This window comes from Mesoplodon bidens (assembly GCF_964165515.1).
Source record: "Mesoplodon bidens genome assembly, chromosome: 6".
NCBI classification, from domain to species: Eukaryota; Metazoa; Chordata; class Mammalia; order Artiodactyla; family Ziphiidae; genus Mesoplodon; species Mesoplodon bidens.
This window is the reverse complement of record NC_138162.1, coordinates 6,838,226-6,851,513: the sequence shown is the minus strand read 5'-3', so window position 1 is coordinate 6,851,513 and position 13,288 is coordinate 6,838,226. Positions and strand designations below refer to the sequence as shown.

General features: G+C 58.8%; 1 long non-coding RNA gene across 1 annotated transcript; it reads right to left on the bottom strand.

The window, feature by feature from the left end:
- Window positions 1-6,079: 6,079 nt before the first annotated feature.
- On the bottom strand, window positions 6,080-8,069 carry LOC308618906. Its single transcript, XR_014016100.1, has 2 exons — window positions 7,952-8,069; window positions 6,080-6,384 (listed from the first exon to the last, which is right to left on the bottom strand). It is a non-coding gene; the product is annotated as an uncharacterized lncRNA (long non-coding RNA).
- Window positions 8,070-13,288: the final 5,219 nt, after the last annotated feature.

Sequence of the window (13,288 nt, the reverse complement as noted above, 5' to 3'; positions counted from 1 at the left end):
CCATATGGTCTGAAAAGCTGGCATTTGGCAACATAGCCTTCTAGAGATGCCTGGGCCTCTCTAGAGCCTTCTAGATGCACCTAGAGATGCATTTGGGGGGAGCAGTCTCAGCCCCAAATAGATTGTGAGGGCAGGGACTGAGTCTTTTTTTTTTTTTTTTTTTGGCGGTGCCTCGCAGCTTGTGGGATCGCAGTTCCCTGACCAGGGATTGAACCCAGGCCACACGGCAGTGAAAGCCCGGAATCCTAACCACTAGGCCACTGGGGAACTCCCTGGGGGCTGAGTCTTAATCCCCTCTGCTGGGCCCAGAGGAGACTGGCTCCCAGCCCATGGCTCAGGGTCCATCAGACCCATCTCTGCCACCTCCTTGCTGTGTGACTCAGTGTCTGGCAAGCCATAAACGCTCCATCGATGGGAAGAGTTGCTGCTGTTGCTTTTGGGGCTGTTATTTTTATTCCCAGGATGCCTCCTAGAGCGCTGTAGCCAGGTATGGATGGTGAGAGGGTCTGCTGCTCTCCTAGGGAAGCAAAGTCCTACTGCAACAGGAAACCTTCCCTCCTCCCACCCCCACCCTTGAACCCCGGCCTGGAACAAGCCCACCACGCCCGCAGGCTCCTAGGGGCAGGGAGAGGGACCAGCTTTTAATTCTTTTCCCCCTTCATAGCCTGGAGTTGACACTCGGAGTGACACTGAAGGGGCCCCAGGGAGGCTGGGGTCAGGCAGAGGGGAGCAGCCTTTTGCCTAATGAAGTCTGCCCAGAGCCCAGACCTCCTGCAGCCTAATTAGATTTTATGATCCTGAAGGAGGCACCCTGGATCCTTGCTCACCTCCAAACCTCATCAGCACCCAGCCTTGTCCAGTCGAGGCCCTGCATCTCAAACACAGCTCCTGCTGGCAACCTGCCACTGTCCCTGGCCTCCGACCTCTCCCACCTGGACGCCGCTCCTGCCGTCTCTCCTGTCTCGCCCACTCTTGATCAATGCTGGGGATATCTTTCTAGAAGGCAAATCAGATCGTGTTCCCCTCCCCCCTCCCCCCACCCCCAGACTCCCACTCCCTTCAACGGGGGCCTCTCCATCTTTTTATTCACAATTATCCCCTGGTGATCCTGTTAAAATGTAGAGGTATTGGGATCCATCCCCCAAGAGTATGACTTCCTGGGTCTGGAGCAGGGCCCAGGAACCTGCATCTCACAAGTCCCCCTTTAGGGCTGGAGACAGGAGCCCAGGGCGTAGCTCTACTCATACTCTCACATTCTGGCTCAAAACCCTGAGGCCACAAGGATATAAATGTGAACTTGGCCTTCCGGAGCTGTGAAGGTGTGTCTTTAAGGAAGGCAGCTAGTGCAGGTTTGCACAGAGCAGTTTTCTAGCCACGTTACTAACTTGTAAATGTCTAGACAGTTGGTACCTGGACCTCCATTTGGCCTTGGGTCCCACAAATTTGAGGAGTAGTCCTGCTTGGCTCTCAGCTCTTTATTGCCTCATCTGCAGGATAAGCTCCAGGGGGCTCAGCTTGGCTCAGCTCTGACCCCCTCCCTTCTCCACATTACCCTCCAGCATCTAGCTTACGGTCTTTGAAAGCACCAGGCAGCTTATCACCTCTGTGCCTTTGTACATGTTCCCTCTGTCTGGAACGCTCTTCTCCCACTTGTCCCCTTGGAGAACTCCTATTCATCCCTCAAAACCCAATTTAGATTCCATGATTCCTGAGGACCCCGCTGTGCCCTCGCCCCCTTCTCTGGTTGCACATACCCTGCTTTGCTATAACTATTTTGTTTGGTTCCTTTCCTGGAGGCAGTTTATCATCTTTGCCATAATGGTTTTAGATTTGGGAGACTTGGTTTTGCCTCTGGCCCTGATACTTACCAGGGCTCTGAACTTGGATGTTGTCTACCCACCTCTCTGAGACCTTTTCATTACTGATAAAATGGGGATTAAAATATTACCCTCTGCATTGTGTTGTTTTGATGTTTAAATAAGATCACACATGTGTGGGGCTTGGCACGGTGCATGGCACAGAGTCACTGCTTCATTATTTTGACGTCTTTCCTGATGTCGGGCAAGTTCTGTGAGACCAGGGAGTGCATCTCCTCATCTTTGGACCCTTGGGAGTCCAGGATGGGACTTCTCCCAGAGTAGACCCCAGGAGGACAAGTTGCTGGGTAGCTCAGGGCTCTGCTGTTATGCCCTGTCTCTGGAAACTGTCCCCACTTTGAGTGCCATCTTTGACCGTGCTTAGGGAAAGGGCCTCGTGTCCCTCTAGGGACATTCATTGGAAGTGAGAAAAGCCAGCAGGGCCCATGGGGTGAGAGAAGCCGGGATGGGGGCGGATGCTCAGCCCCAGCTTAGGAGAACAGCTGTGTAGTCCGGTGTGTGTTCCAGGGTGCCGGCCCCCATTCCATCACCTAGGGTCCTGCCCAGTGTCGGGGGGAAGACAGCGTGCCCGGGAGGCACGAGGACTGGCCCCAGCTGCAGAGCTGGAGCGAGAATCTCTTGATCTCTTGGCTGCACCAAGAGGCGGAGGCAGCCGGGGCCCTGGAGATGGTCTCCATGACAACGGCTGCCACTCACTCCCCATCTCGGATGTAAATTAGTTACAATTTTATTAGTGTGCAGAATTTCAAGAGGCCGGATGCTGCCTTGGAAGGGAAAAGGTTGGTGGGGGGACAGGGAAGAGTCTCCACGTGCTTCATACTCCCGCAAGGGCCCCAAACCCCAAGGTAGGTCCATGGAGACTGAATGGGGCCGCACGCCCTCATATGTCTGGCCTGTCAGCCGGTCTGGACTGGGCGAGTCAGCCTGTCTCTGGAGAGGAGGGGACACACAGGCCCAGAGCACCAGCAGTGGGCCCCGTGCTTTTCCAGCCTTGTCTGACCTCCTCCTTTTGGCAGCCTGTCCGCCTCCTCACTTGTCAGGGGAGGCGGCTGAGGGCCACAGGGGTCATTAGCTGGTCCGAGGGTGCCCGGCTTGTGACGACCAGGCTCTGCTCTCCCCTCTCTGCTCAGCTGCCTCTCGATGGGGGGGTCAGAGGTCACTGAGATGCTGCTGGGCACCAAGGCAGGCAGGTGAGGACATTGCCAAGAGTTTGGGTTTCTGAGCAAATGTGGGACCCGGGGCGCCAGGAGTCAGCATGCGGGGCTGCTGCAGGTGTGGCCGGGTGATGCCCAAGTCACGGCTTCCTGACGTTCGATGATCTGAATCACACGTGCAGATACACAGGCGTGTACACACACACGTTTCCCCCCAAGGAGGGCAAAAAGGGACAAATGTGTCTCTTTCCTAAGGCTGTTGTCAAAATTAGTTGCGTCTCCCAAGGCACATGGCACCGTGTGTGCCCCTCAGGTGGCACCACTCCCTCCGCTGCGGAGATCAAGCTCTGGAGGGCAGGGCCCAAAGAAACAGCAGGCCAGCAACGCCCCCTGGGCTCCTAATTGGGGCTGGCTTGGTGGTGGGCACTGAGGTGCCCTCCCAAGGGCAGAGGAGTTGGCACTGCAGGGGCAGGGGGCGTGCCGAGGGACAGAGGGCAGGAGGGGATGAGGGAAAACTCCAGGCAGAAAGCCAAATACAGGCTTGGAGGCGCACGACGAAGCCTCAGCGAAGGCTCAGGGCACAGGCTATCAGGAGGACGGATGGAAAATGGATGGGGGGCTGGACAGGGGACTAGATGGGGATGAATCGGAGATGGGTGGGAGGCTGATGGGAGGTTGGATAGGAAGCTGGATGGGACCTGGTTGGGAAGATGGAGAAGCCGGATAGATGATGGGCAGGAGGAAGGGTGGAAGGGCAGGTGGGAGGCTGTTTCACACAGCGGTTAGGCTCGTGGGCTACGGCCACACGTGCTGGGACTCAATCCCCAGCTAGTCCGTTTACCAGTACTGTCACCTTGGACAAGTTTTCATAATCTCTCTGAGCCTCAGTGTTCCAGATGGGAGGGTGGACGCAGGATCAGTGGAAGAAGCAGTAAACTGGGGGCTCATGCGTGTAAAGCACCCAGTAAGTGCTTAATAAATGCTCACGCTATCATTTCATCCCCGAATCCCGAACTCGGCCTTGGGGACGTGGTGGTGAGTAAAGAAACGCTGGGGCTGCCCTCGGGGGCTCGAGCCCATCGGGCGAGGTGATCAATCCTGATGCAGGGCCCCTTGGGGTGGAGAGAGAAGGAGGGGAAGGGGGGAGGAGCAGGGTCAGGGTTATGGGATCGGTGTCCCTGGGGTCTCAGGACAGGGTCAGGGCGTTGGCAGTGTTCAGGTGAAAGAGAAGAGGGCCTGGCTCTGGAGGTGCCAGTGCAGGGCGGGAGGGAAGCCAGAAGCAGGGGCGAGGAGGGCGATTGTGGTTCACGCAGGGAAGAGGCAGGCTGGACAAGGTGGAGCCAGACAAGGTGCTTTTCAACAGGGGGTGCTACTCCAACTGTCTCTCCCTTGCTCAGTCAGTATCCAAGACCTGGCCCACCCCCGCCTCTGGACCTCAGTTTCCCCAGGTGTACGTGGGCTGGAAGATTCCTAAAGGTGCTTCCAGATTTGGGGACAGTCTGAGCCTCATCCAGGTGGATGGTAGCATGGACCTCAGCCATGGTGGCCGGCCCCTCCTAAACGGACTAGCCGGGGTTTGAATCCCAGCCCATGTGGCCGTAGCCCACAAGCCTAACCACTATGTGAAACGGCCCCTCCTGACAGGGATGGAGAAGCACCAGCCAGGCCACAGGCCTGCCCTCCCGAGGTCCAGCCCGCATGTGTGAGAGATGCAAGCAGCAGGGAAGGACGTACAGGAGGAGAGCATCCTGCTGCTTCGACAGGGCTCCGTGTCTGGGGGGCTGTCCATCTGCGATTAGATCCTGGCCCAGAGGCTCGGCAGACCCTGCGGCAAATAGGCCCCCGTGACCCTGTCCTGGAAACACGCCCGTATAGATAAACCACTGATTCGACAGAGACAGCGAGACCCTTCTCTAACTCCACACTGCCGGTTCCGACGTCCGCGTGAGGGTGACGGGACCCCTGAGCGTCACCCAGGTTCAGGGTCTGGCACCAGGTGCCCGGTAAGTTCCCTGTGGGGCAAGGCCACCTGCCCGTCTCCCATCACGTGGAGACAGAAGCCCGCAGAGCGAGGTGGCGGCTCCGGCTGGCTCCCCCGCCACCCCGTCTCCTCCATCCCCCATCTCACAACTCACCATATTTTGTGGCCCGAGGGCTGCGAATCCTAACAGGCAAAAGCAGGGATGGGGCCGCCCACCCTGTTCCAGTCATGTGTCTTACTAATTCTGCCACACACCGGAAAACTTAATTAAATCGATGCTTGGTGTGCAATTTCAACTAGTTTGGAAGTAGGGGGAAATCAAACAAACAGGCACACGGCCCTGTCCGCCTGCGCCACCTTTGGCAAAATTCGGCTGGGCCGGGGATGCTGAGGGTTGCGGACGCTTGTCCTGTCCAGCTCAGCTGTGGTGAAAACGCCTATTTCCCTCTGAGCCCCCAGAGGAAGCTCTGCTCTCTGGACTTCCCAGCCCTAGAGACAAACACACACGTACACACATAAACAAACACGCACAAACACACACGTGCGTGTACACACACACCAGGAACTACAGGAGGGAGCTAGACAGCCAAGGGGACAGGGAAGGTAGGAAAACCCTATGAAGCAAGGGCTGCACCCACGGTTAGCAAGACTGTAGGATAAAAATATAAGGAAATACAAGGAAAAGCCAGATACGTATAAATAAAGTCCAGTGTCCGATTCTCCTGGGACTCATTTCCAGGTCACTCTAATCCTTCTCCTCCTCCTTCTTTCTGTCCCTCTTTGGGTGACACCCCTGCTCTGTGTTTTGCCCATGAGGTCGCCCAGCTGCCGGCTGTGTCCCCCTTGGGGACCAGGGTGGTCCGAGAGGGAGGGAGGCCACCCCCAGGAAGGGCGTCCTGGTGCTCAGGTAGGGATGTGGTGGCAGAGGAGGGGGCGACGGATGGGAAGGGGACAGGAAGGGCGGGCAGGGAGGAGCTGGGCACGCTTCTATTTGATCCTGGTGTGGGGTTTTGAACCGTGTACTCTGTCAGCGGGGAGAATGTGAAGCAAAACAAGAGAGGCATTCCTCAGCAGGGGGGGGACCTCCAGAAGTCCCCATTTACTCAGCTTCTTCAGCCACGGCACTTAGCGGGAGCTGACGTGGGCCAGGCACCTGGTGCACTGTGCACGGGTCGGAAAGGCCCTGCTCCAGGTGACTTGCCGTCCAGGGCGGGAGACGCAGAGGGAACATGGCAGCTGCAGAGACAGAGGGGGCCGCGGGCCAAGGCCTGCTGGAGTGTTCCTGTGCTGGGCGTGGTACCAACAGCTGGCAGCGTTATTTCTGACCCCTCATACAACAGCCTCCGGAGGCAGCTGCCATCCCCGTTACAGCCTGGGGAAAGAGAGGCACAGACAGTTAAGTCACTGCCCAGGGATCTCCGCTTGTAAACATCGCAGCTGGACTGTAAGCAGCGGCCTCTCACTGGATTATATCTGCTGTGGAGAAACAAGGCTGCAGGGAAGGGTGGTCAAGGAGGCCCTCTCTGGGGAGGGGGCTTTTGAGCTGGGGCTGACTGACTGTGTTTGCTCTGGGCTGGGCACCAGGCATCCCACCAAGACCTCACCGGAGCCCCGTTTTAGAGATTAGGAGACTGAGGCACAGAGGTTAAGGGATGGGCCTAGGTTCTCAAGGCCAGGGAGAACAGCTTGGGGCTCTCAGGACCTCAGTCTGCCCCCAGCCCACCGGGCCATCCTGCCCCCACAAGGTCGTGGCCGCTTCCTGGCTCAGAATGAAAAAGACTGGTGAATGAGAGAAAAGAGGCCTTGCTTCTCAGAGACGTGAGATGCTTTTCCCAGTGTCACCGGGCCCTGCATGGCCTGACTGTCGGTCCAAGATGCTGGCGCACCTGCCCACTGCCACGGGGATGGCCCTGCCGGCGGCAGGTTGCAATGTGCTGGGACTGCGGGCCCCCACGCTGCTAAGGAACCGAGGAGGGGTGGCTCTCACTCCCACAGCTCCTGGGCCCCGGGGCCCCTCGGCCTCCCTGCCTCCTCCATCCCCCCAGCCCTTGCTAACCCTGGCCCAGGAGCCGCAGGAGAGCCCCGGGTACCTGCTCGGGTCGGTGTCAGCTGGGCCTGGGTCTGAATCTTGTCATGCTGCTGCCAGTCCTGTTGCCTCAGTTTCCCTCTTGGGAAACACGCCTCAGAGTTTTGGTGGTTCCTCACCACTTGGGTTTTGGGTTCATGTCACCTCCCGGGAGAGGCCCTCATGACTGCCCTGTCCCAGCTCTTACCCCGCTGATTTCTCTCTTCCTTATTTGCATGCTCACAGGTCCAGGAACATCTTTGTCCATGTGGGGCAGGCACTTTCCTGTCTTGATCTCCCCAGCACCCAGCACAGGCCAGCCCAGAGAAGGTGCTCAGTGGATGTTGGTGAATGAATGAGTCAATCTGACTAACGGGGACAGCATGGGTCTCTCCCTGTCCAGGACGTTCTGAGTGTTAAACTAAGCGGGATGTCAAAGCTTAGCTGGGGCTGGGCTCAGGCCCTGGTTACATAACTAGCGGGTCTTCGTCAAGGAGCCAGACCCTAACCTTGGGCCCATCCTTCCTGTGACCTGACCAAACACTGGGGTGCCACCTGGCACAGGCCTGCTCCTCAACCCAGACAACCCCGGCCAGACTCCCCAGTATCCAGGGCCAAAGGTTAGGGTGGAGAGCTGGCGGTCTCTCACTCAGAGCCCCAGGGACGGTCCTCCCCCCTCTCCCCCCCCCACTACCCTTCCATTCCCTGCTCCTCCCTCCTCCCTCCCTGTCCTCCCCTCCCCCCCTCACGCTCCCCCTTCGTCCCCATCCCTGCCCTGCAGGGCCCTGCTCGCCTAGATCTCCCTCTTTCTCAGGTTTCTCTCACTCCCCGCCTCTCTCCTTTTCTCTCTCCAGTTTTTTCCTCCCCGCCTCACCCCGTCCGAGGGAGGGGCCGCCAGGGGCCGATGATTTGCAGTTCCCCAAGCAGCCATCTCCGCAGCTGCACATCTGGGTCATTAGGACGCTCTGGAAACCGGGCTGCCTGAGCCCCTGCTCCCGTCCCTCCTCCCGTCCCTCCTCCTCCCTCCAACCTCCCCTCCATCCTCCTTCACCCTCCCACCCTCCTTCCTCTTCCTCCTTCCTCCATCCTCCCCCGCCCCTCCCCGGCTCAAGCCAGTATTTTTAGCTCGCTGCTGTGCATTAGCGTGCACGGCGCTCCCGGTGAAGCCTGCATGAGGCTTTATCTGTTGTGACAGCCCCAAGGGCAGCTGGCAGACTTTTCTCCCTCTTCAGTTCGGAGCGCGCTGCCTCTCGCGCGGGTCAGAGCCTCCGCTGGACGCGGGGGCAGGGTCTCGGCCGGGTTTGGAGCCCCCGCGCCGCGGCCGGGCCGAGAGCTTTCCTCTACCTCCCCCTCCCTGCCGCCTCCCCTCCCCAGCTCCCCTCCCCCCGCCTCCTCCGCGGGCCTCCGGGCCTTTGTCTCTGGAAGACTCCGCCGCGGAGCCTGCCCGCCGCCGCACGCTGGGCTCCCGCGGCCCCGCCGCTCTTCCCTCCCTTCTCTCCTCATTTACTCCTTTCCTTGGGCTGCTTCTCTCAAGGTTCAGTCCCTCTCCGTTTGTGCCTCTCCTTGCTTGCCTCCATTTCCACCTCCCTCTTTCTCTCCTCTCCCCACACCCCTCCTCCCTGCCTTTAGGGAGTGGAACCGATCCCCGGGTTAGAGCACCGACTCCAGCCTCCTTCCCTGTCTCTGTTCCCTTCCGCCCTTGGCAGGTCCCTCCTGGACCGCAGCATGGGGAGGACTGTAAAGGGACCCTGGGGCTTGGGGTTTCCTGGAGCCCCCTTCTCTAGGGTCAACCTTCAGGGGGGCCCACCTGGGTGCCCAAGCCTTTCCAGGACTCCCTAGGGTCCAGCCTGGCCCCAGTGGGACGTGCTGCTACAGGCTGGGAGCCCCCAAGACAGCCCTGCTCCTCCTGGGACGGCCCTGAGTGTCCCGTCCAGGTGGCAGAGTCCTCCTGTGGAGGGGTGGGGCAGGGAACTCTTCTCAAAAACCTAAGGGTACCTTTGTAAATGACCATTTAAGATAAGCAACCCTTTGTGCATGGCACTTTCCAGTTTCCATAGCTCTCTGTTCAGTGCCACAGCAGATGTGCACCACAGATCCAATTTTATTATCCCTCGCGATAGAGGAGGCACGGGGCCTCAGAGAGGCCAAGCGCCTGGGGCACAGACACCCGACCAGTCAGACCCAGCGCCTGGGGCACAGACACCCGGCCAGTCTGGGTCTGATGCCCAGCGCCTGGGGCACAGACACCCAGCCAGTCTGGGTCTGACGCCCGTAGCCCAGGCCTTGCATCCCCCGAGCGCTGCCTTCTACACTAAGCTCAGCACCTTTCAGGGGGGCTCTGAGCCCCAGAGAGGCAAAGTCCATGCCCAAGGTCACACAGCGCAGGCTGATGCAGGGAGAAGCAGGGTTTGGGGGCTCAAGGACAGGGAGCCTGAGGCCCTGAGGGATCCTACCACCAGCCTTCTCGGCTGGAACCCTCACATGCCTGTCCTCTCCCCAGGGCAGCCTGGGGGTGGGGGCTGAGGGAGCCACCCTTTGGCCCCCTGCCTCCCCCAATCCCAGGGCTGACAAGGGCTGTCATGTGGAGAAAGCCCTGGCCCATCTAAGACCCCCAGTCTCAGTCCCCATCCCCGCTCAGGGCCCCCAGCTGTACTCCGGGCACGGCTCCCACCCCACCTCCTCTCCCTTATCTTGGTCTCTCCCCATCCAGCCCTTCAGGGCTCTGCTTTCATGATTCTCTGATTCTCACTGCCAGGCTGGCCCCTCGCTGGTGTCCCTCTATCCTTTCTGTCACCTCCCCCTCTCTCTGAACTCCTCTCCCCAGCTTTCAAGCCTCCTCCTCTCTGTGTTTGCATTGCTGCCTCTCCCTGTCACCCAGCCCTCTGCTCAGTCTGGATCTCTCCCTCCCTCCCTCCCTCCCTCTCCCATCCGCTGTTTCTGCCTGCCCCAACACACACACACACACACACACACACACACACACACACACACACACACACACACACACACACACACACACACACACACACACACACACACACACACACACACACACACACACACACACACACACACACACACACACACACACACACACACACACACACACACACACACACCCTGCCCATCATCACTGCAGTAGTGATGGGGTGAGGACTGGCCCCAGGAAGAGGCAGTGAGTAGGGACCCCATGTCCCCAACCCCGGGAGCGCCTCCTGGCTCAGCCTAAGCTAAACTTGGGGTGGGCTGGGGTTCCAGGCTCCAGCGGCTTGGCAGCGGCATTTTCTGAGGCTCTGGGGCAAGGTTTACCCCTGACCAGGCCGAAGTTTCTGGAAGGCGGGATCCCCAGAGTGCCCTGCCAGTGGTCACCACGTTGCAGGGACCCAGCAGGGGAGGGCGGCTCGGAGGCCAGAGGGCTTAGGTCCGGGCTGGGACCCCAGAGATGGTAACAGTGAAGGACACAGTAGCCAGGTGGCCACCAGGCCTGCCTCAGCGGCACCTGGTCCTCCAGGCCCTGGGTCTACCCAGCGCATGTGGACACGGCAGGCCTGCACCGAGGGCCCGGCACACCAGAGTTCTCAGGTCCCCTGCTCCCCGTCTCTTCCCTGTGTTCTCCTAGGTACGTGGGAGCCTGCGCCCTGGAGTCCAAAAGTCCTGGGTTCGAATGTCACCCCCTCTCACTAGCTGTGCAACTTTGGGGGTGACTGACTCCCTCCCCCAGGGCCTTGGTTTCTTCACCTGTAACGTGGAGCCAATGCAGCTGCCCACCCTCAGGACTGTTGTGAGGACCTGGGGGGGCCCTCCATGGGAGGCACCTGGCCCACCCTGGGCTTGGGCACCCTCGCGATCTGCCATTCGCCTGAACCCTGATTTCTCCACCATCCTGCCAACACCAGCTGAGTGTCGTCAGCCCTGAGTTGGCTCCTCGGCTCTAGCGCCTGAGCAAGTCATCAGATCCATGGAGCCTCAGTTTTCTCCTCCATAAAATGGGGCTAATGATAGTCCAACCCTCCCTGGCTGCTCTGAGATCATCTGGGAATACTCTTAGCTCAGTGAGTGTTGAGGGTTTGAACGGGAGTGGCTGCCGATAGCTGTTTTGTTATTTTTGTTTTGTTTTTAAATTTTATTTTTATTTTATTTATTTATTTTTGGCTGCGTCGGGTCTTCATTGCTGCACACGGGCTTTCTCTAGTTGCGGCGAGCGGGGGCTACTCTTCGTTGCGGTGCGCGGGCTTGTCATCGCGGTGGCTTCTCTTGTGGCAGAGCACGGGCTCTAGGTGCGTGGGCTTCAGTAGTTGTGGCACGTGGGCTCAGTAGTTGTGGCTCGTGGGCTCCGGAGCACAGGCTCAGTAGTTGTGGCGCACGGGCTTAGTTGCTCTGTGGCATGTGGGATCTTCCCCGCCCAGGGCTCGAACCCGTGTCCCCTGCATTGGCAGGCGGATTCTTAACCACTGCACCACCAGGGAAGTCCCAGCTGTTTTGTTTTTATTTGCTGCATGTTGTTCTAAATATTCAGCCCTGCCTCCTGCCTTCCAGCCCGCAGGAAGTGTTCAGTGTGGGGCCTGGGGCTCAGGGGCCCTGTCCCACACAACCCTTTGTGTGCCGGGCAGAGGTTGCAGTGTGGAGGGACAGGGGGATGGGGCCTGTAAGAGCTGAGACTGCGCCCCCCATCGCAGGGGCTGGTGCTTTGAGCCCCTCCTCAGCTCAGACACAGGCCCCTGGGTACTGGGAGGTTGTTCTGCTTGTGGGCCTGGCTTTGTCCCCAGATTGGCAGCTGACCAAGGAAAGGAGGGACAGAGGTTGAAGGGAGGGCCAAGAGGGGGAGAAGAGGGACGGGGAACAAGGGTTCCAGAGCCCAGAAGCCCTGCTTACTCTTCCCTCTTGATGATGGGGGAGCCATCACATCACGGTGAGCAGGGGAGGGGTGGGCCGGGGGACCCCCAGACCAAAGGCGCATCCATCAGGACTTGGTCCCCAGAGTCACCATCCAGCTCTGACAGTGAAACCCTGCTTTCTCTGGCTGTGCCTCCTTCCCCCCATCACACCTGTACTTCTACCTGACTTTGCATTTGTTTCTAAACCTTCAGCCTCTGGATGGAAGGCACTTGCTCTTATTCCCTGCTGTGTTCCTGGTACTGGTGCGTTGAGGAGTGACTAATAGCTGTCGAATGAATGAGAGAGCAAGTGAAAGAGTGACTCATTGGGTGGCCAGGGGTCAGCCTGGCTCTTTCTAGATGATCAGACTCAGTGGTGCCAGAGGGCAGATGCTTCTGGGCCCTGGGTCTCCTTGAAGGCCATAGTTAGCCCCGCGGGGGATGGAACAGCCTGGTACTTTAGGGCACAGCTGTGGAGTCAGCCCTGGGTTCAAGTTTTGACACTTAAGGTAGAGAAAGGGGGAAGCGCTGGGGGGGCTGTTCCTCACCCTTTGTGGGCCTGGGCCAGCCTTCTCCTGGTGTCCACTGGGGTCACAGCCTCCACTCACATTTCAGGTTTGTCGGTCATTGCTACCTCGATGTGCTTCTGGGTCCCCAGGGCTGCTTGCCCTGTGAGGCAAGGGCTCTTCACTCCCGCCTTTGGTTTATTTCCCTGTTTCACTTGCCTCTGGCCCAGCATGCCTCCTCTTTGGGGCTGGTCTCTGTGGGCACTCGGTGCTGCCGGTCTAGCCCTCTCCCCTCCCCACCCTCCCACCACAAGAGCCTCTGCATCTGCTGTTCCCTCTGCTGGGAATGCCATTCATCGTGCTCTTGGCTTGGCTGCTTCTGAGATGTCAGCCCCAACCACTCTACAGTGTGTGGCCTGATTACTGTCTTGAAAAAGCACACTGCTGCTCCGCTCCATTGCACTTAGCGCAATCTGTGAGCATCTTGTCACCGTGTTTCTCTTTGCTCGTCACCTGCCTGTCTCCTCCTTAGAAAGTCAGCTCCGTGCCGGTTGGGCCAGGGTCTGGCTTGCTTGCCATTGCCTCCCCAGTGCCTGCACAGTGCGTAGCATGAAAGAATCACCGCATTACTAGACCTTAGAGTGACGTTTCGCATGCAGTGCAGACAACAGTGAATGAATGGACAAACAGATGAGCTTACAATGGGACAAATAAGAGGATGGGCTTTGGAATTAGACGGCCTGGGTTTGTACCCTCACCAGCTCCCACCCTTGGGCAAATCGCCTCTCTGCGCCTTAGTTTCCTCATCTGTAAAATGGGGATAACAGTAGT